General features: G+C 37.8%; 1 non-coding gene across 1 annotated transcript; it reads right to left on the reverse strand.

Annotated features, from left to right (window-relative positions):
* Positions 1-21,998: 21,998 nt before the first annotated feature.
* TRNAI-AAU (transfer RNA isoleucine (anticodon AAU)) lies at positions 21,999-22,071 on the reverse strand. The gene has a single exon. It is a non-coding gene; the product is annotated as a tRNA-Ile (tRNA).
* Positions 22,072-22,894: the final 823 nt, after the last annotated feature.

A 22,894-nucleotide genomic window follows, 5' to 3' on the forward strand; every position in this document is an offset into this window, starting at 1 on the left:
ACATAAAGGTAGAAATGATGTCTGGGTCCATTCGTCCCTTCTGAAAGTAGAGGAAAACTCATTTCATTGAAACAATGGTCCACAGAAATGGATTTTAGTTAAGTCCCATATAAATTTATTGTATAAGGAAAAGAGAATGAGTAGAATAATTTTTTTTTTGGCAGACAAAGCAGAAAAGCATATTTTTTTAAATAGTGAAAACTGTAACCTAGTATTTTTAAGTGATCCCAAAGAACTCAAGAAAATATTAAAAGTTACTTAAAAACATGAAAAATAATTAGAAAAACTCATAATAATCTGCTTGAAGAAAAAGGAGACTTGAAAAAAGTGGTAAAAAAATTAGAAAAGTACTTAGAAAGAAATAAAAATAAATTTCAGAAGTGAAAATTGAACTAGAAGTCACTTGAAATCAAATACAGCAGATAATGCCTAAAGAGACATATGAAGAGAAGGAATTTTTTTAAAACTGAAAATAAAGGGTTTGATAAAAGTGCTAAAAATAAAAGATAGACAAACAAGGTCTAACATGGGTCCAATACAAGACTCTGGAGAAGAAAAATAAAACAGTTATTAAGGATAAATGCTAAAAATTGTAATTCAAGAAAACTTACCAAAAATAAAAGAGAATTTGAAAACTCACATTGAAAGGACACCCTGTATTCCTGGGATATTTGTCTATTAGTGCCAACACTGAGAAATGTTATGGTAAAATAATTAAACTTCAAAGAGAAACCAAATAGAATCCTTTGGTGTTGTAGGTAAAAAAGACCAAACTAGTCAAATATGAAAGAAAATCATATTGTTACCATTCTTTTTAACATCAAATCCAGAATACAATGGTGCAGCATATTTAAGATACTCATAGAAAGAAATTGTGTGCTTTGGTTTTATATTTAGACCAACTGTTAGGAAAGAAGTGTTATGAAATTGCAAATATCATTACATAAGTAACCAAGATGCTGTGATGCTGGCATAAACACAGATACATTGAACAATGGGACAGAATAGAATGCCCCCAAATAACCCTTTGTGTGTATGCAGAATGTATAGACAGGATGCTAAGACTACAAAAGGGGAAAGGACAGTTTCAATAACAGATGGAGCTGGGAAACTGGACATCTACCAGCAAAAGAATGAAGCTGGAATCTTACCTGCATCCGATGCGGAAATGTGGTGGTCAAAGGAGGTGATAACAGAGCGAAAAGGTAACTTTAGCGGAATGGAGGTGGTGAAGGTGATTTAAAAAACCTCCAAGAGTCAAAGATTTAGACTGATTTCAGACTTTGCAATTGATGATGGAATAAAACACCCTGGATCACTGAAAAAGCATTGGAGATATCAGAATATTTTTCTCCTGGGTCCTTCCTCAGGAATCTACAAGTGGTCAAGTTTCAGACAAATGACATGACTTGAGAGACTACGATATAAAATCTTTTAGATTTTGTTTAAAATACTTGATATGCCAAAGACGACTTCTTCATGTTAAGCAAGCAAGGCTTCAAAGATGAGATGTGATTGTACAACATGTGTAAAGTATCAAAGTAACGCCTTTTACTTGGTCAGTGAGAATGTGACAGCAGGAAACAGCTGAGGTGTTTGGTGCTGCAACATCTGAGGCAAGCAGGCGTGTATGGAGCTTAATAAGACACCAACGAAAATGCTTCAGACCGTTTCAGATAAGGTCTGCTAAATCCAGGGTCATTTATTCAGGATGATCTTGGCAATAGCATTAGTATTTATTTCCACTAATGCTTATGATGTCCAAACCTGTGATTCCAGGTTAAACCTCTCTCCTAACCTCTAGATCCACATACTCCAAGTCTCTATAACATTTCCACTGAACATCCTACAGTTGTCTTGACCACAACATATTCAAATTTATTTTCATGTCTTGTCCAATGTTCATTTTCTCCCAAAATATACTGCCTTCCTATTTTTTTCTAGTCTGGTGAATTACCACCTAAGCTTCCATATTTTTTAAGACAAATGCATGTTAACAGAGTTTCAAGAGCACTTCCTTAGCATCTTAAGATCTAGTTCTTCCTCTATGCATTATTTTCTGTGTTACAACAAAATATCTCTTCCTAGTCTCATCATTGTCAACAAACCGCTAGAATGATCCTTCTAAAACCAAAGATGATCACATACTCTTCTGCTTAAGAGTATTTAAGAGCTCCTTATTATGAGATAAACTCCAAGTCCTATTTAGTAATTACAATCATATAAGAGAAAATAGCCCTTTCCTATGTGTTAATTTCACGTCAACACAGCACCTCGGGTGCTTGATGGTTCAATCATTTTGACCTATATACTGTTCTATTTAGTTTATGCAGGCTGCTGCACAAATCATTCTTACAATGTTACTGCCTCTGAAATACATAAAAGATTTCTCCTCTTTATTCCATCAAGTGACCTTGGCTTAGTCATTTACTCTTCACTGTTGACAGAGGAGAGCAGACTGCACCCCACTTCCTCTGGATTCATCTCTACACTGAGCACACACTTCCAATGTTACACTGTATCCCTATCATACTGAATGACATACCCTTCTCTTTTTTGCACAATTCTCTTAAACTAAAGCAGTAAGAACCTCAGGTCAGGGGTCTTATTTTACGTTACTTCCAGTATAATACTGCAATAAAAAAGAACAAATCCAACTTCATATTAGCTCTGTTCCTTTGGCTCTAACACTGTGCTCTGTTTCGTGGGATCAGTCATGCTGGTTCTGCACCTTTTGTAAAAGAATATTGCCTAAAGCCTGAAATATACAGGAAAGCCCGTCCTCCAGGCTCTGACCTTTAAGGGGATAACACTTTTCCATACATACAAAGATAAAAATTTGCTGAATAGAAAATAACATTTGTTTTGTTGGAGGTTTACAGGGACATCATGAACTGCCCCACATGGACAGCTGCAAGAACAAAGAATTCTGGCACCAAGAAGTTTGCAGAAACCAACCACACGCCCTCCCACTTTTAGTGTAAAAGGAGCCTGAATTCTGACTTGTGGAAGATGGTTCTCCAGGACATAAGTCCCCCATCTTCCCAATCTGCTGGCTTTCTGAATAAAGTCATTATACCTTGCTCCAACACCTCATCTCCTGATTTATTGGCCTGTAATTGCGGCAAGCAGAATGAGTTTGGAGTCAGTAACAATACCTATATATATTCCACTTTATATGTAAAGTTTGAAACCACAAAAAATAACACTGAAATTGGACAATTCTGAATAATTTTTACATTGGTGCCTACTTACATTTTTGAGCCTGCTTGAAATATTTTTCAATATATTGTAAAATACATTGAATATATCAATATATTGTAAAAGAATGGTGAGTAAAACTATATTCAAGTGCTAATGTAACACAAATGTTATTGGTTAGCATTATAACTTCATGGATCTCCTTCTCCCTGCGATACATGTCTAACCATGTGAAACACCGTAACTTAACCATTGCAGTCTGTACATCACTATAGTGAATAAGATCCTTGACTTAAAAAAATATACAAAATTACAGCATCTTTTTGGATAGTCTTTAAAGAAGAGGCATTTCTAGTAACATAATAATAATAATAGCAACTACTACTTCCACTTTTATACTTACCTCATACCTATGAGTATTTGATCAGTATTTTATAGGAGATTGAACATATTGAGGGCTATAAGCAAGAGTTGATAACTATAAGAAATGTGTGTGTCTGTGTGAGTTTGTGTGGCCATAATACTGACTTCTGAACATATGCTAAGCACACACAGACACCATCATCTCTGATAATAAACTCTTGCATTCAATGTGTATAAAGTTAAAAATGACAAAGTTATTTTAAACCTGTCCTCCTGTAAAACCCCTACATTATTTGTTCTTTTGAATTTAGGCAGCAAAGTCCTATATAAATGTAAATATTATTTGAACACCATGAAACATTAAATCCTTGTTGGCCATTACCATTTTAACTTAAATTTCACTATCTAATTAGTGTAGTAGGGGCAAATTGTGATGTATATTGCTAGGCCCATGAGTTTTTTTGAGCAACTTAAGCCACAGACTCTTGTTCATGGATTTTGTTAGGTGTTCATTCTAAGAGCTGGGTAGTAAGGCTTTTCTGTCCAATACACCTGCATTAGGCTGGCCCCTTTTGGCCCCAGGAGCCAACTCAACACAGCAGATTGCTGTTTGGAACACCTGGAGACCTTTGTGAGAAAACACCAGTGTTGGGTTGCTCTGGGATTTACTTTTCCCCCATCTAACTGCAGAAGATGGGTGATTCTACAGCCAGGAGAAATGAGAAGACTTTCATGGGGAAAGACAAGAACCACATCTTTACTATCTCATTATATCCACATCATGTGGGGTGCGACACCCCACAGTTGTTTGGTGACTATGTTAATGGATGCCACCACCTACCTTCAGACATTGCTCTGCAGCTTCAACTTCAATAAGTAATTTCCAATATTTTGCTTCAAATTCATCTATTATAACTTAGGAGGAATTATCTTATCTCAGGTGTCTCTTTTTCCCCACAAATGAAGAAGACACTTTATAAACTCACTATACAAAGATGAGAAATAAAAGATAAGAAAACAGACTTTGAGTAGTAATATACTCAATAACCTCAAATATTTACATACTAGAGGCTAAAAAGCATTGCCAGTTATCTAATACATATGCTTTCATTCCATAAAAGGAATAAATCTAAACTGGAGGAGTATGCAGTTTTCCTATTAAACATGGTAGAATGTTTCTCATTTTTAGTAGGAGAAATAACTGTGGCCTGTAACAAATGGGCTTTGGGATTAGTTTGGCCTAAATTCCAGTTTGGCTCTGCCACCAGTGTACTGCATGAGTTAAAAAAGCGCCCAGTGTTTGGGCTTCTCAGAGTGTGTGAAGTTGCTTAGCACATGGCAAGTTTCAAGATTTTTGTCTTTCTTTTTCTCGGCAAGTAGCAGGACAACGGATATTGGACCACAGAAGAGGGAAGACTCTAGATGACACCATAAGAACAGGCACTGCTTAGGGAGAAAAATACAAGCAGAAAAGTGCTCTGGGCAGTTGTTCATGCTTCACTGGCCTACAAAGAGGGCTAGAGACAGGAAAGGAGATGTCTTCATAACACATACAAAATAAGTTTCTTTCTGCCTCTCAGGTGACGTGGGAGTAGATGGCAGATTGTCATCAATTTTGCAGGGCACCTGAGATGATCTGACTACAAATATAGATTGTGTGGAATGAAAAAAGTCCCCTTTGTGGATGTACAAACTGTGTTTAGAAGCTGGCGCATTAGGGTGCCGTCTCCTTAGAGGCTCCAAGACTGGGTGTGCGGCAGGGCTGCCTTCTCTCTGCTGTCTGCAGATATGGGCTGTCTGCTCCGAGGGGGGTCCCAGCGGGGTTCATTTGTTTAAGGACAGCGGGATTTTCCACTGCCCACTTGTTAGGATATAGGAGGTGTGAAGGTAGTGATCACGATGTGTCTGTACCCACTGCATCCGCTGACCCACACATCATGGAAACTTGAAGAGGTGGTCGGAAGCTGTTGTGATCGTGGTGAGGACTCGCTCTAGAGGTCATTTGGGGTGACCCCGATGCTGACTGTCACTAGCTTGGCCATGTTATTTAGTTTTTCTGGGCTTTAGTTTCCCCTTTTTTAAACGAGAATAAAAGCAACCCCCATCTCATGGGGACATTTGGAGGGTTCAGTGTGACATTAGCATACAAGTCATTTAAAGTTGTTCATCTTTCTGCCATATGCAACCTGAGTCCTGTAGCAAATAACACAGCAGGACTGTATTTCCATAAGTAACCTTATCTTCTCTGCTGATATGCTGAGAAGAACCGGTTCATTTCACACATAATTTGCAACTTGTGGTTGAGCTTCAATACTAACACCCACACATACTGGACAAAGGAAACAGGATAGACACTTTTGTCTGTTTGTTTCCACTGATTTTATAGAGTTGTATTTTGAACTTCTTAGTGACATTGTTATAGGTCTGTGCCATATACCTTGTGGTGAATGAGAAACCATTTTTATAGTTGTCATTACAATGAAACTCCTATTTGCAGTAAGAGTAATTTTATTGTTCTTTCCATGTAAAATTGGATAGATCATTGTAAAATAACACATTTTTTTCTTAGAGATGAGATAGAAAAATAAAATGGTAATAATGTGTTTAATTTATAAGTAAAACCTAGGTATACAACTTATTTCATTTTGTTCCTATCACAGACAATAAAAATTTATCACATTTTTACAGATTATTAACAAATCCCAGTTATCTCCTGTTTATTCATTTCTCCTGTACATGAAATTCCTTTTCTTTCCCATGTTGGAGACTAAATTGTGATGATCAAATAGAACAATATAAAAAAACCACTAGAAGATTAATTTGCTACAAGTCTCCTGAGACATCAGACATGGATTCCTGGTCATGTAGATGACCAGGTTGTCAATAGGCAGAAGTTATGAAGAATGATGACAATAACATAAACTATATTCCTGTGTAAATTCTCAATCCAGCTTTTTCTTCTTGTTTTCTCACATCATTCAACTCACTAGAGATTTATTACTTGTTATATGAGAAGAAATAGAATATTTTAGCTATAAAATGAATAAACCAAATTCTTTACCCTCAAGATATTTGCAACAGAATGAGAAAGGTTGATAGAACACTGCAATGTGGTGCAGTTTGATGAATACTGCAAATGCAGTGACAGGGACCTGACGACAAAGTGCTACGGGGAACAGGGGGAGAACTCATGACCGCTGAGCTTGGCTGCTGGAGACAAACAGAAAATGTCCAGAGAGAAGGTAACACCGCTGCTGACCTCGGGGGTTAAGCGGGAGGCATCCAGTGGAAAAGAGGTGGGTGGTTCCACGAGACCATGTGCAAAGGCAAAGGGGTAGAAAAGCTTTGGGAGATAAAAAGGATTTGGGTTGAAAGGAATACAGAATGTGTGACAAGGATTACTGAGAGAACATTTTAGAGTAAAAAATTGCGGCCATATAGTTAGAAACTTTACATTTAATATAAGAAACTTGGACATGCTCATGGAAGTGTTAGGGAGCCATTGGAAAATGTAAAAGGGAGTGTGGTGCTCAGAATTCTATTTGAAAAGCAAAATCAAAGCAAATAATAAAACTGAGGGCATTAGGACATAGGAGAATGTAGACATAAATGGATCGAGCATAAAGGTAGGAAACACATCTGACCAAATTGCTGAGTTGAGGCATGCTCAACGAGCCCGTAAGTCTGCATGTTTTACAGAGAGCCTAACGCTCCTGAGTTGCAGTTATTCACCTGAGCTAGACTCGCTGCTGTTTTACGCACAGAAGGACAGACAGACAAAACAGACACGTTGGGAGTTTCAGTTTTGTGCAAGTAGTCTTCCAGTCTTCAGTCTTCTTAAGATGGCAAGAGCACTGTCAGTACATGATATATAATATAATGTAATATAACAATGATTGTTAAATCCATGTAGAGTATAAGGAAAATTATATATATATTCTTTATTTACAACTAACTCACAAACTGGCTTTATAAGTGGTAATTAATGTTCAGAAATATTTCTCAAATTTTTATAGTTATTTTTAAAATTAAATGTACCTTGATACACCTACCTGCAGAAAATTATTTAAAAATATAAAGCAATTTTTGAAACAACAAGAAAAACATGCATATTTCACTATGGGAAGATTTTAATTTAATTCAAAATCTTAAATCCATGACATTTAAGTGACATCAAACTTAGCCTTATGTGCGCGTGAACACTTACTCATTGCAATCCAGAAAGTTGCTTTAGAATTAGACTAAAAGTAAAATTGTTTGGGATAGATTATTCTTTCTTTTATGTAGTAAAATCATAATGTCTAGAATACTATGTGCGTCCAATGTTCAAATCATGTTTCTGAAATCTACCATTAAAAGTTATTAAAAAGTGAAGGTTAAGGTAATGGTTTTGAAGGGTAGAATATAGATAAAATGGAAATATAAGATTTTTTAGGGAGGAACAAAATAAGGCACATCTTGTATTTAGAAAGCAAAAGGTATAAAACATTTGGAATAAAACAGTTTATAACATCATATAAGCAAGTATTTTGTACATTTATAAGATTTTCCATTGAGTTATTTAGAAAATCAGTTTGATTTTTCAAAAGAAACGTGACTTTTAAATTTTAGGTATTGATGTAGCAAGACATACAAACTATTTTGAGGCAAATCGGTTTCATTCAAACAAAATAGACTTTCAAATCACCAGCTATTTAATTGTGTTGTCAAGTAAATAGTTTTGACTCCCTTGAAACGTTTCCATTTCTAACAGCGCTTTACACATAGACTCATTCATTTGCACACTCATTCAAAAGCTACGTGTAGACCATTCGTTATCTGCCAGGTACCGCAGGGCTCATCGGATGCGTCACTGAGCAGGACCAGCTCGGACTCTCCTCACAGATGTGCAGTCCTGTGTGAGGGAGCCTGGCATTACCGTGAGGGAAACAGCATGCGTGAGAGCACTGTGCCACATGTATCACAGAATGGGAAGAAGATGCTGTGGTTAAGCACAGTCTGTGGAGACCTGCGGAATAGGAAACTAGAAGCTGAAGTTAGGGCCATTCGCTTGTATTGATTGGATGGACTTTATGTCCCAGACACTGTGCTGAGATCACAGTATGGCTCCATGAGGTTATTTTATTGGACCTGAGAGACCTGTGGGCAGCTCGGACTGGAACGGTGGTGGTGGACAGAGATGTGGGAAACAGAGGGGGAAACCAGCTTGTGACTGTGGTCTAGAGTAAGAAATGGTTTTACATTTCAACCGAATGTGTGCATCCAGATGTAAATCTATAATCAAAGTATATGTTTGTGACTTAAATTTGACTCTGATCTCTTTCAGCTTTAGTATATTCTTTTTCATTATAGGAAAAAAACGACCCATTTGATTTATATCAAACTTGAGACCTGCAGTGTGGAAATACTGGATAGATTATTATGAATGATAATAAAATCTTTTTTTAATCTTTTTAAAAATTTATTTACTTATTTTACAATATCATATTTTTAGAATTGAAGTATAGTTGATGTACAATATTGTATGTTATGGATTTACAATATAATGCTTCACAGACTTTTAATTTACTGGTTAAGGAAGTAGGGGTGATGAGAGAACTGTATCAAGCCTGGCACTAAAGAATTTTACAAGATAGCAAGTAGTAATGTACACTAAGTAGTATGTACACTAAGTAGGGGATGAACTGATGATCTGGGTTGTGGAGAAGTTGCATTTAAGGATCTTTTGCAACATTTAAGGAAATGTGTTGAGTGGGCAGTTGATTCATAGGGCCGAGGGCCCAGTGCAGTGAGCTACTGTGTAGATGCTGCTTTAGTATTTAAAAAAATTTTTCTTTTTTAAAAGCCATTCATTTGGGGGATTGGGGGGTAATTAGGTTTACGTATTTATTTATTCTTAGAGGAGGAACTGGGGATTAAACGCAGGATCTCATGCATGCTAAGCACGTGCTCTACCACTAAGCTATACTCTCCCCAATGCTGATTTCTGGGTCACCTGTACATACATGGCCATCGTTCTTAGATGTGGGTACAGTCCCCTAGGAAAAGACCAGAGACCAGAGGAGAGGATGAGTAGGCTGAGCCCGAAGTTTTGAGGAGCTGCTGACCTTGAAACGGCTGCTTGCAACTGAGTAAACACAAAGGAGGCAGGGTCAGGGGAAATCCAGCTGAAGCCACTAAAGTCAGCAGCAGAAGAATGTGCTTTAGGAAGGAAAAAGTGTCCTTGGTGACATTTGGGTACAATGGTAAAAGTGGAAGTCAGACTGTGGGTGCTGAGCGGTGAGTGTGTGGAATGGAGGAGGAGACAGCACAGGCAAGCCTTCTGAGAACCTGGCGTGAGTGGAATGGCCCCTGTGAGGTCACAGGCAGCTGCAAACACACCCTACAGGGCCTTGTTCACTGTCCTGGAGGAATTGGGGTTTGTGTCATTATCACTGGGAGTGAATGCGTTTTTACAAAAGAGTGTGATAGAACTTTCCCTGATGTAGACAATTAACTCTGGTAGCAGTGTGAGGTGGACGGGCCGTGTCTGGGAGGACACTGGCAGTGGGAAACTGCTTGCAAGTCCATTCCAGCTCAGAGAGGGCAGGACTTGGTACTGTGTAAACAAGATATGTCATAATAATGTAAGCTGAAGTCTGCTTTCTCATAGTTGGACCTCACATTCTTGTATCAAATCAGTGTCTTCATTTCCATTTATATAAGGTGCTAAATTTAAGATAATCCCTATGGAGGAGACTTTTCTCCCCTGAGGGCTTTTAAAATGAAATGTGATGTTCTCTGTAAAAAAGTTGTGGAAGGAAGCAGAGCAGTTTTAAAAAGCACTAGTGGGAAATAAAAATAATTAACTTTCAAAATTCGAGACAGGAAAACAATTGACAGATTTTCAATCTACTCAGGATTTAGGTTCATTTCCCATTAATGAAGGCGTTTACCAAAGGAACAAAATTATGATATTCACATTTCAGTACATTAAAAAAATCAACCTTACCCACTCTAAGTGAGGACAGTAAAATGCTCTCTTCTAACCGGCACAGAAAACATGTTGCTCTTTACAACACTCCATGCATTCCTCATTTTTAAAAAATACTAGAGCAACTAAAAATCACAGTCTGGATAAAATCATTCTTTCCTGTTCAATGAAAGGTTAAAACTGTGAAATGGCTAACCATAGTAAGTAATTTAAAAATCCACCCTAAGTATGTGTTTTCTGTTTTGGTTTTTTTTCCCTTTGGCTTTCCCTAGACAATGTCCCATAACATGAGGGCCTGTCAAAAACACTTTTGAAAACTGACAGCATTGTAGAATTAATGAACTACATTCCAGAAATATAAATTTTACTTAGCTAAAGGGCATAAAAATTAAAATTTCAAGACAAATCCAAATGATCTAGAAAGTAGTTAAAGCAAATAAAGCAGATAGAGAATAAATGCACAAGTCATGATTCAAAATATGAAGGTTATTATATATTGAATAATTTTACCTTCTTAATATAAATATATGATGCCAGACCCTGTCAGCAAGGCATTTGAGTTCCATTGCGGTGGTGAATTCGGATTTTTACTGACACTCCTCAGAAAGGTAGAAGGAAAGGCGAATAGTATTACATTATTCAAGAAATGAAAACAGTTTAAGAATAGGGAAGGTGTGATGGGAAAAGAATAGGGTTTTTTTTGGGGGGGGTGCTTAATAAGATGGCCAAAATACTGAAATGAATTTTGATTAAAAATCTACTGCCTACCTTGGGAATTATTTAAAATGAAAGAATAAATCATATGGAAGCAGATGTTGGAATATTTAGAAGGTTTCTGCTGCTGATTGACAGCTGTGAAGTTGGCAAGAGAAAAAAAAATTATGTGACTGAACAAATTTGTATTGTTAATTTGGCTGAAATGTTCAATTTTACATGTTTGTTTGTCTGAATACTCTATACACTTTTGATGGTTGTTTTGGGAGTGTGGGATATGAAGAATAAAACCAGTGGACTTGTTGAAATTGAAATTGAACATTTTAATCAGATTCATAAACATTTCTGCTCTATTTATGTTTTATTACATTATAAAAATTCATGCCATGTAGTATAAAAATGGAACAGCACAAAAGGGGTGATAAAAAGGCAAGCACCCCTCCTTGTCCCTTAATTACAGAGCAGATTCTTACAGGCATTGCCCCTACTTTTGCGTATTTCCGTTATCAATACTTTATGATTATCATCAAATTACAAAAATAGGGCTATTTATTGATGTCCATATGTTCATGTTCCAATAGATAAGAACTCTGTTTACTGAAAAACCTCGATTACTCCTCCCTCCTATTCTGTATTTTGATTGTTATATCACTGATTTTAGTTCTTTTTATGGACATCTTTGTAACCACATGGCTAATCATGGATAACTGTGTACATTTAAAGTTCAATTCATCACCATGCCGTGGTGTCTTTTGATTTGCTGCTTTTTAAGATGAGAATGTTAACTTTCTGAGTGTAACCTCTCCTCTACTCAAGTTCTACTTCCAAATTCTGTCACATCCTATTTCTGTTCTGTAACTAAAATAAAGTTCTTCACCTTGATTCTAAAAGTCAGCAACCAATAAGCAGTGTTTACATAATGGTGACCAGGTGAGCGTTTTTCACGCAGGAGAAAGCAGTGTGCTATTGTCCCCTTTCCTTTCCTTCAGTTATGCTGTTATGGCCCTTATGCCACACACAAAACTGGGATTCCAAATATCGAAGAAAATTATTTCCCTTTCATTCTTGTCTATCAGTTGTTTATAATAAGTCACATTCTATTTTGCTTCATACTTAGATCATATTTTTCTTGGATATATTTTTGTTTTTCCTGGAATTTGAAATTGCTTTCCACTTTTTTTATTGAGATATAAAATCAATACCACATTTATTTCTAACATCTTCCAAGTTCTTACAAATTCGAATCTTCCTTTGTACTACACTCTTCTCTTACATTGAAAACATTCCTCTTAGAAGCAACTGGCTTCCAGATCAAATTTGGAAAGATTAATTGTAGGCCTTCCACATGGCTAAGAATTTTTTTTTAAATTGAACTCCTAAGCATGTCCAGCATTTCTTGTATGCAACATTTTTTTTTCTTTCTCGTTTCCCAGCCTTGCTTTGCTGGTGTACGGTTTCAAAACCTTCCTCATGGAGGGTTCTTGTAAGATAAAGTCTTTTTAAAAAACTTTATTCATACTCATGCTTCATTCATGATTTGGCTAAAGATATAATTTTAATTTCTTAAAAATATCCCTCCCTCCATCCTTTAAAAATTTCTGTCTCTTGTCTTCTAGGATATATTGTTTTTGTAAAAAAATTAGATGCAAGACTGATTCTTATTTCTTTACAGAAAATGTTTTGATTTGTTTTTCTCTGTGAAACTTTTTAGAATCTTATTTCAATATTCAGTGTTTTAATAATTGATAATATTTCTATGTGTACGTCTTCCACAGATTCTTGCTAAATGACTTAAAGGAAATCATTTAAAGAAATCTGTCCTATTTCAGATTTGGGGACATTTCTTCCACTATTTCTTTTATAATTTTTTATCATTTATTTCCCTACTTTTTTCTCTTGAAAACTAGCTACTCAGACATTGAATTTTCTGGAGTAACACTTTATGTCCTACAGCTTAAGCTCTTGGACAAGTCTTCATTTTATTTTCTCAGTGTTATACTGATTTTTAAATTTAATCAGTCATACTTAAAAAAACTCTGCCTCCTTTTTTATTATGTAGTTTATTGGGTTGTTTCTTACTGTTGATTTTTCTTCCTTCACATACGACTTACTGAAATTTTCTAAGCAGAGGTGGGTTTTACCGATTTTTTTCCAAATATCTTTTCCATTTCCATAATCACCTGCTGCTTTGAGGTCACCTTCATCTAGGGCTTCATCTGTCATTGCTGGAGGGTTTCTTCAAATATCTAGTTGCCTTTATTTGTTCATATTTTATATGGAGAGATTCAGATGACAGACAAGGAGCTTGAAGACGGTCAAAAAGCATTTTAGCATGAGCGGTCAAGTAGCTGGCCTCGCCCCTGAGGTTCTCCAGGACGCCGGAATTATTAGTGATTTATCCCAGAGTGACAGTATCCATCTTAGGTGTCTAGTTCCTCAAACTGTTTGAAGCTTTTATAGAGAACAGTGCTCTGGCGTGCTGCATGGGAATAAACTCCTGGTCTGCACAAGTCAGGATGAGGCAGGATCTGATGGGGGTCTACGATTTCCTCTATGTGTTAAAGGAAAGAATTTATCCTTTAACTTTGCATCGTCATTCTGCTGATCTCCGCGAGTCTCACCTGCAGCCTATGTTGTCCTCACCTCCTGTGTTTGCATGTTGTTTGGTTTAATCGTTTCCATCCCTTCGTCTACTTGCCATCTTCACCATGAATCCTTTCCTTCTTCTCCTTTTTGCTATTATGAATTTATAACTTTTAATTCATTTACTGTGTCATTTGAACAGAGTCTCAGAAGAGGTAAGAAAGATTTATGTGCCAAGTCAGGGACCTTGAGCCAGAAGACCTCAGCGCTGTAGTTACTTGGGAGAAAAGTTACATGCTTTTTTAGAATATGATTTGAGCTTGTGATGTCTTTGCACTTGTGCTTATACCCAGAGCTCAGATTCACCGGAGGGCGCAAATGCAGCGGGTCCTCTACGGACTCCAGCCACTTGGCACTTTATTCTGCCTGCTTCCCCCTTAGCTTTGCTGCGGGACTCTGGGGGACACAACCTCACTCCACGCCGGGAGAAGCTGGGGAAGGGGGTGTCCTCAGTTAATTCCTAGGGGTGGAGTCTAGTCCCCCTGGGGCCTTGGAGGTTAGGCTTTTCCCAGCTGTAGAGCCTTCTGGAGCTCCCAAGTGAAGAATATTCCAGAAGCACTGTGTCTCCAGGCAACAGCAGTTACACACAGAGGTGATGATCTGGAATGGGAATTCCCATTGCTTGTGGCAGCAGGGCTGATGGTGCAGGAAGCATAACAGGGGTGTTTTGCTGTGTGTACCTGCACCTGCCTCCGTGGCTGGAAGACGTCACCCCCAGACTGGCCCTTGTCTGGCCCTAATAGCCCCCCCTCCCCGAGGAGGGGGCGAGACAGTCTGGTGGCCTTTCTCTCCTGGCTGCTTCTTAAAGTTACATACACTAAGCACATTTTGTTAAAGTTGTAAATAAGCCAGCAAGCGCGCGCACAGGCCTTCGCCCCCATCCATCCTCTACCCCGTTCTCCTGGAGGGAGAGTTGCAAGACAGACGTGTGTAGCTGGACGCAGGCCCAGAAATCTGGAAAGTGTATTGTATGGGACCCTGTGGAGAAGCTCTTGGCCGCCAGCAGCTCTGGCCCTGGTTTCCACACACCATCAATCTGGGGCCTGGCGGTCACTGCCGCCCTCCCTGCCTCATGCAGAGAGCAGACGCTCAGCCAGATCACTGAGGGAGGGAAGACGAGGGAAAGGAAGGACCAGGGATAGGGGAAAATGACAACCTTCCAACAGGCCATCACTGCTTTTTACTGTCAGGTTGTTCCGGATGTAGCTGGGGGGAGGAAGAAGCCACAGGGGACTCAGTGGAAGGGCCAGTGTCTCGACCAGCCTTCGGAATCGGTTCCCAGTGGACAGAAGCGAAACTTCAGGTGTTCTCAGAAAGGAGGCTGGATTTGGGAAGTAGTGCCTGAGGCTAATTTGTAAGAATAGGGCAACAGAAGCGAAGTCTTTGGCTAAACCCCTTGGGGTCTGATTTACACCCTTTGTACAGAACAGGAGGAAACTGAGGCATGCCAAAAGGTCAATTCAGCCATGAAAATCCCACACATATGACCAGAACCAGTAAAAGATGTGTGAGGCTTCCTCGTATTCGAATAAAATGTATGTGTTTCCTTAGACTTCTGAAGCTGGCTTAACATCCTCAAAAAAGAAATAAGGAAAATAGTATTTCTGCAGAGAGAATTTTCTCAGGCCTTGTGATGTCTGTTATTTGAAATGGTCTTACTCCTGGTTTTTCCAGAAGAGGCCTCTGCATTCTTGTGCCATTTGGCTACTGCCTCAGCAGTGGCAGGCAGAAAGCCAGATTGTGACTCAGGGTCTTGAGCACACCTAAACTGTCACTCCTGCTGGCTTCAACTTTGACTTTAACCTCAACCCTAATATTTTCCTTCAGTAGGAAGGGACCCAGGCTTGCTTGATCAGGGTTTCCATGTCTGGTCTAAGGTCTGAGACCTGGATCATACGTGACTAGTGAGTGGAATTATTTGTGAGCCATAATGAGGACAAATTATGATAGTCAGAAAGTTTGTAATAGGTACCAGACACCTCTAACTACAGAGGAGAAACATTTCTACATGCTTCAACTTCCTTTACTCAAACTGGAAGTTTGCATCAGAAAATCAAACATTTTTCAGTGACTACAAAAACCCCCACAAAAGTATAGATTTATCCCCCCCCAAAATTATCATCTCATGTAAATGTATGCTTTATTATTATTATTATTTTGGTTTTTTTTACTTAAACTCTTGAGCCTGTGCTTTCTGGCCACAGCCTATGAGCGTTTTTGTTCAGCGTTTGTTCTCAAATACTCATACCGCCACTCATGGTGTCTCACTCATCTGTGAACGCAAACCCTGCCTTCTGCTTCGCAGCCTCCCATTTTACATCGCTGGACTTGGGTGAAGCTTCATTGTCAGCAGAGAGCAGTTTTTATTCATCCCACGGTCATTTAGAATCTCATGAGATAGGAGAATTGCAATACCTGACTTAAACGTATAAATGCTTCAGTCCCTGAGCTCAGTGCCTTTGGTTTCCAAGAACATTACAGAAGGTTTATTATACTTCCAGGCTTGGCAGTGCTTTATACATAGGAGCTTTCAAACTGGCAGTGGATCTGGAGCTAATGAAACTGTAAGAATAACACATAGCAGGAAATGGTTCACTGGTTTTGAGGCTTCGCTGACTCCAAAGAAAAGAACAGTGTTACTGTAACAAAGGTTAGCAGTATTTGTGTTAGAGCAATTGCAAAAATCTTATCTCCCACATGAGAATAAAATGAGAATAAAAATTAGTTTAACTTCTAAAGGGAAAAAGTCATTTAGCCAGTAAACTTGTTGTATTTCTTTGATAAAAATACCTTAATTCAACATTTTTAGTGCTTTATACAGAAGCACATGTCTAAATGCTCTGCCTTACTAAGCTAAAGACAGTAAAACATTATTTCATTATTATCAAAGGATTGAGGAGATTAGCATTTGATGCTAATCAATGATGAAGATATTTATTTATTCCCATTAAAATTGTTTTGGCTGTTCCCTAAACCCTAGCTTGCCATCTCCTTTCCACTAACTTTTCAAAATCTGAACCTGTGTTAATATTTTGTCCCATCACATTTATTTTCTCAATTCTTTCCTAGTTCAAGGACAAGAATTTTGGAAGCCTAATTCAAAAATGTTGCACCACTCACCCGACCATATCTGTTGGACTTTATACAAATTAATCTCAGAGCATGAGTAGAAATAATTTCCTTTTTTTGTTTTTAGGTGTGGGAGGGTAGGGGATGCAAATTGAAATAAAAGTATCAATAACTCCTAGCTCTGAAAAGTCGGCTCTTGGGAATATGTAATTATTATAAAGGTCCATGCCAGAACATTTCATTACAGATAATTCCGAATGTGCTGATTACAATCAATGGAATCATTCAGGCCGAAGATCATATTCCCTCCAGACTGTCTCAACAAGCAGCCCTTTGCGGCTTTCTTGTTCACCCATTTCTGTTCCCTCTAACCTTGAAAGCACCTAATTATAGGAATGCGATCACTAGGCATTTTAGCCAAACTCCTGACTCATGTGCTCTTGAAGGCACACCATGCCTTGCCTCACCTGTTGACTCTTTTCTGAGATAAAAAGACATAAGAATGAAGATCGAGGTAGTTAAAGAATGACTAGCTGTGTGGCCCAACAGCCCCCTTAGCAATCCTGCAGGTAGATCACTGGAACAAGGAAACACCTGAAGAGGGAGTCAGCCAGTCTGCACGCAGAGGAGAAGGAGGCAGGCCCAGCGTCCTGCCTCAGTGATTCACTCAGATTCTCCCAGCTTTTGCTTCCCTTCTGTCATGGCTGAGCAGAATCTTCAGGGTTGGTCTCAGAACACAAGTCCACCTTCTCTCCAGACTGCCGGCTTTTCTGATTAAAGCCTCATTCCTTTCTACTGACACTCGCCTCTCAGTTCCTGGCTTTTGAGCAGCGAGCAGTGAGAGTGAGTTCTCTTCTGTTTCTAAGTGACTAACACGCAGGCCGGAGGCTGTGGCGTTTCCACACCTCAGGGACTGCCACCTGGTGTTTTCTGACTGAGAACGTGTGTGAGTGTCTTACTTACACCTGTTGTCCAGAACAAGAGTAGTCGGCCAATAAATACTGATTTTTCTTTATATATTGATGCTTTTGCAGGTTACTGTTAAATTAGCAATACTAGAATTAACTTCAAAGAGTACATTCTGGGTTTGGTTCCGACAAACATGGAAGTGCTCAGTTCTTGATGTGAAACCTGCTGATTTGGCGAAGCGAGTGTGGCCATCCTAGGAAAACACTTGAAAAGCTTTCCTCACAGACCACTTTTTCGTCGTGATTTTTGAGGTATTCAGCTGTTGCCCGCGAGCTGCACTCCGAGTGTTCAGGATGGTGGTTCAAGCGGCACAGTGAGGGTCTTGGGAGGCACTGCTGGGGTCTCATTGCTTTGAGTGATTTGCATGAAGGCCTGTGGAATATGGAATTTCAGTGGTGAAATTTGTTCTGAATATGGCGACATTTTTACCTAATATGTTGAAATTTGTGCCCAATTTGTATTGAGAGCGTGGAAGTAAGAACAAAATGATTCCCGCGGCGAGGGTTGTAGTAGCGCAGCCTCACTGCCCACGTTCACCATTTGGCCGAGAATCGTTCTTGGAGCTGTGTGTGCATACACGCATACTCATAAGAGTCAAGGGAGGCAGTCGTATGGGGATATGTAGCACCTTTTTAAACTAAATAAGTGGACGCAGTAAGGAAGCTGTGCAGCAGCTCTAAGGGGTACAGTTTATATCAGGTTTGCATCCCAAGCCCTCCATGACTAGCCCCGGCGAACCTCAGCTGATCAGACGAGATTTAACATTTTAGCCTTAGATCAACCTCAGCTCCCCAAAAGCTCAAATTCTGCAAGTGAGAGTCAGAAACAAAAGTGTACGGTTGGCTCACTCGTTCGCTTATTAGTTGTCTTTTCTGTGCAACTTGTATATATTGGATATGCGAATAATAAACGACAGACACTGGCATAGGCGTATAGAGATGAATAACACTATTTTTCTTCATGGTGATTAAGTTCTAGTGAGGGGGAAGAATAATAGAAATATAACAGTATAAAAGGATAATACAATGAAATAAAATGAAACATGTAAGATGTTTTACATAATTTATTTTATGTGATCAAGCAGGTTTGTTTTTTTTTTTTTTCCTGATGGTGGTAACATTCAAGATCATTTCTGAAGAGTGTGTGGAAATTTTCCAGGCTTACCTTCCACAACAACATTTTTGACAGGGAGAAGTATTTAGTGTAAATTAATTAGCAAGATGATACAGTCTAAGAAATACAGTTTGATTTGATTTGCATGGGATGTACAATGTTTGGTTGACTTTGAATATGACTCTAAAGATATGTCTAGAAAGGAAAATGTAAGTCAGATAATGAAGGCCATATAGTTGTATATGCCAAAATAAAGGGTAATATTTTGTCCTCCCTTTTGAGAAAGAGATTTAATTAAAAAGACTCAAGCTGCAGAAAGGGTGTTGAATAGGTGAAGTACATGGGATTTTTTTGAGGGGTAAAACTATTCTGCTTGCTACTATAATCGTGGGTATGTGATATTATGCATTTGTCAAAACATGTGTACAAAGGTAATGAACCTTAATATATGCAAATTTAAAAATTATTTAAGAGGTCAATGGATCTTAGGAGGGAATGAAAAATGTAACAAAACAACCTAACAAAATAATCTAACTGTACTACAGATATATGAAACAACCTCCCTGAAAAGAGTGGGGGGGGGGGAAAGAGTGGGGAAAAGTTACTGACAAATAACTTTGGAAATAAGTGAGTCTCAAAAATCAAGGTAGAAAGAGCTGCAAATAAGCACTGTACTCTAGTTGATGAAGTTAATAAAGTGAGTGGGAAATTGCAGCTACACAAAGGCAGAAGGCTGGAATGACCGATGGAGAATAGATTAGAGCTGGAGAGATCAGAATGAACTCATGTTTAGTCTAATTAGGATGCAGATGGTTACACAGAGAAATATATATATTTATGTGTATATATATGGCTTGGAATATACACATTTTTTTCTTTTCTCTCTCAGCTGGGAAGGTTATGACATGCCAGTAGGAATGAACATACTTGGATCCCAGATCTTGGCTTCTAATACCATTCTCCAAAGGTACCCAGATTCCTTAGAGAAATGACTGATTCTAGGAGTGAAGCAAAAAATATACAAGGTGAGCCTGGAGCACACTGTAGTGACAGAAAAGTAAGGCATGTTAAAAAATATAAACAAAAACCACTAATGAGCATATGACAAAAGGACATAGGAGACAAATGAAAGAGGTTCTATTAGCCAAAATACCTTAGAATTGACAACCAAGTATCAAAGCAAATGAACAAATAATTGGAAATGATAATAGTATATTTTGTGTGCTTTTTTTTTTTTTTTTTTTTGCAGTTACTCTACATATCAATTAGGAGACACACACCATTTGAGGTATGAATTACCATATTTGGTCTAAGTACTCTCCAACATGAGTATCCTAGTTGGGATAAAAAAAATCTAGAGGAAGACAGGAGAGATAGGAAATGGTGAACTTTGGGCCAATCAAATGATACAGTGTAGAAAGAATCACATATTTTCCACTAAGAGATTACTATTGTATCCTGAATTAACCAAACATGTACTACATAAGGAGAAAGTGTTACTTCTTAAATAAACCAGTTTTGGTGGAGAAATCATAGCTTGGAGAATGTATCTTGCTGAGCCTCTATAAATTATTGACATTATATTCTTCCTGTTTTAAAATGTTCACACACAAAAAATAGTAAGATGGTAAGTCAACTTATCGACATATTGAGTCTTTGGCCAGGAAATTCATGCAAGAATAGAGAATTTAATGAGTGAGGCAGAATGATACCTCATACCAGAAAATTAAACTTTTCTTAACTTCTCACTTATTTCTGAATTCCTGCTTACTGCTTTTTGTCTCCTTAGGCCATCATCTCACTGCATATGTTTCAGATTTTCCTGAAACATCACCTGAGGGACATTGTGTCCTGACACCCCCTGGCAATATCATCTCAGGCAAAGAAATGACTATTATGACTTATTGCCAATAAACTTGAAAAATAAACTAAAAATGATGACTTGGTCTTGGGTTTTAGGTTTTGGTGCCAAGTTTCAGCACCAAAGCCAATTTTGCAGCCAATTTCTAAGCCCTGAAAATTGGGGTCAATGGAAGGGCAAGAAACCAAAATGCTAACTCTGGGTCAAAGCTACACAGAAAGATTGAATGTAAAAACACTCATCTGTATATTATCTTCCTATAGAAAAAAACCTTGGTTAATTAGTCATACAAAATATGTCTCCCTAGCAATTTGATCTACTTAACAATGCAAGTTGTTTAAATTGTCTAAATAATTTGATTTATTTAACTACATACCCTTTAAATCTTAAAAAATAATTAAGAATAAAGCAGACTTTTTTAGGAAGATGTAAACATACAATTTTTCTTTTAGTTGTAATTTAAAAATTAAGTGTTATTTTAAGTAATTTTAAACATAGAGAGAAAGTTAAATAATTTTACAATGAGTAATCAATATCTATCTACTCAGATTATACTAACAACATTAAAATATATTTGCTTTATCATGACATTTTATATCCATCAATCAACCCATATTTTTAATGCATTTTTGATACAAATAAGTTACAGACATCATTTCCCTAAATACTTTAACATACATATCATCAAGAATTCTATGCCTTTCTCATTTGTAAAATTTATTTTTTCTTGTACTTTGTTAAAAGTTGTCCCCACATAAGTATGACTTACTGATCACGGAATAAACCCAACCCCCTTTCTTTATTAAAGGTCTGAAAACCTTCTGAAAAATCAAACATACCTAATAAATGTCTGCATTGTTCTAAATCAAATATCTCTGTTCCTTTAATGACTCCCACTAGAAAAAAAAAAATATGACTGTGCAAGCTCTATTTGGTGTATACAGGTTATATATATATTAGCTTTGCTATTTGGTCCAGCAATTTAATATGGTGTTCAGAGGCCCACTTCCAAATACTCTTTTTTTTTTTTTTTTTTTTGAGGAGGAGGAGAGGTAATAAGGTTTATTTATTTATTTAATTATTATTTTTTAATGGAGATACTGAGGATTGAACCCAGGACCTCATGCACATTAGGCACACGCTCTAACACTGAGCTATACTCTCCCTCAAATACTCCTTTTAAGAACTGAATCAATACAAAGACATTCTATTTAGCAATAAGTCATCATTTTTCCTTAAGCACGAAGCATGAAAATTGTCATGTTTCTGTAAGGAAGAACAAAAGGAAAAAAGGAAGAAAATAAGGGAAGAAAGAAAGAGAAGAAGGAAGGAAGAAGAGAGGAAGGAAGGGAGGAAGGAAGAAAAGGAAAGAAAGGAAGAAAGAAAGAAAGAAAGAAAGAAAGAGAAAAAGAAAGAAAGAAAGAAAAGAAAGAAAGAAAAGGAAGGAAGGAAAGGAAGGAAGGAAGAAAAGGAAAGAAAGGAGAGAGAGAGAAGGAGGAAGGAGAGAAAAGGAGGAAGGAGAGAGAGAGAAGGAGGAAGGAGAGAGAGAGAAGGAGGGAGGGAGAAAATAACAGAATAAAAAGTGTCTCAAAATCTCTTCTTTGGGAGAGATTGTGTGTAATGAATAAGTAAATAAACAAATATGAATCAAAACATTATTCAATTTTTTAGTACTTGCTGAACACCGTTGAGTGGACAACCTTCATTTCAAATGTGAGTTGTATATCTCACCACAAAAAAGCTCTCACTGGGCACTTACATTCTTGTTGTGGGGGCCAACACAAGACAAGACATAAACACAGATAAATAAGAATACAGCAGCGACAATAATTGTCCAGGAGAGACTCATGATGGAGTGAAGTGATGCAGAGTTCTGGGGGAAACACTAGGCTGGAAAGTGACAGTGTTCTTTGTGAGGATATGGAGTCAGCAGTCACGACCAGCTTTGAGCTACAGGAGCCAGGAGTGCAGCAATGAGGGAGGAACAT

This window comes from Camelus bactrianus, chromosome 35 (genome assembly GCF_048773025.1).
Source record: "Camelus bactrianus isolate YW-2024 breed Bactrian camel chromosome 35, ASM4877302v1, whole genome shotgun sequence".
Classification (NCBI taxonomy): Eukaryota; Metazoa; Chordata; class Mammalia; order Artiodactyla; family Camelidae; genus Camelus; species Camelus bactrianus.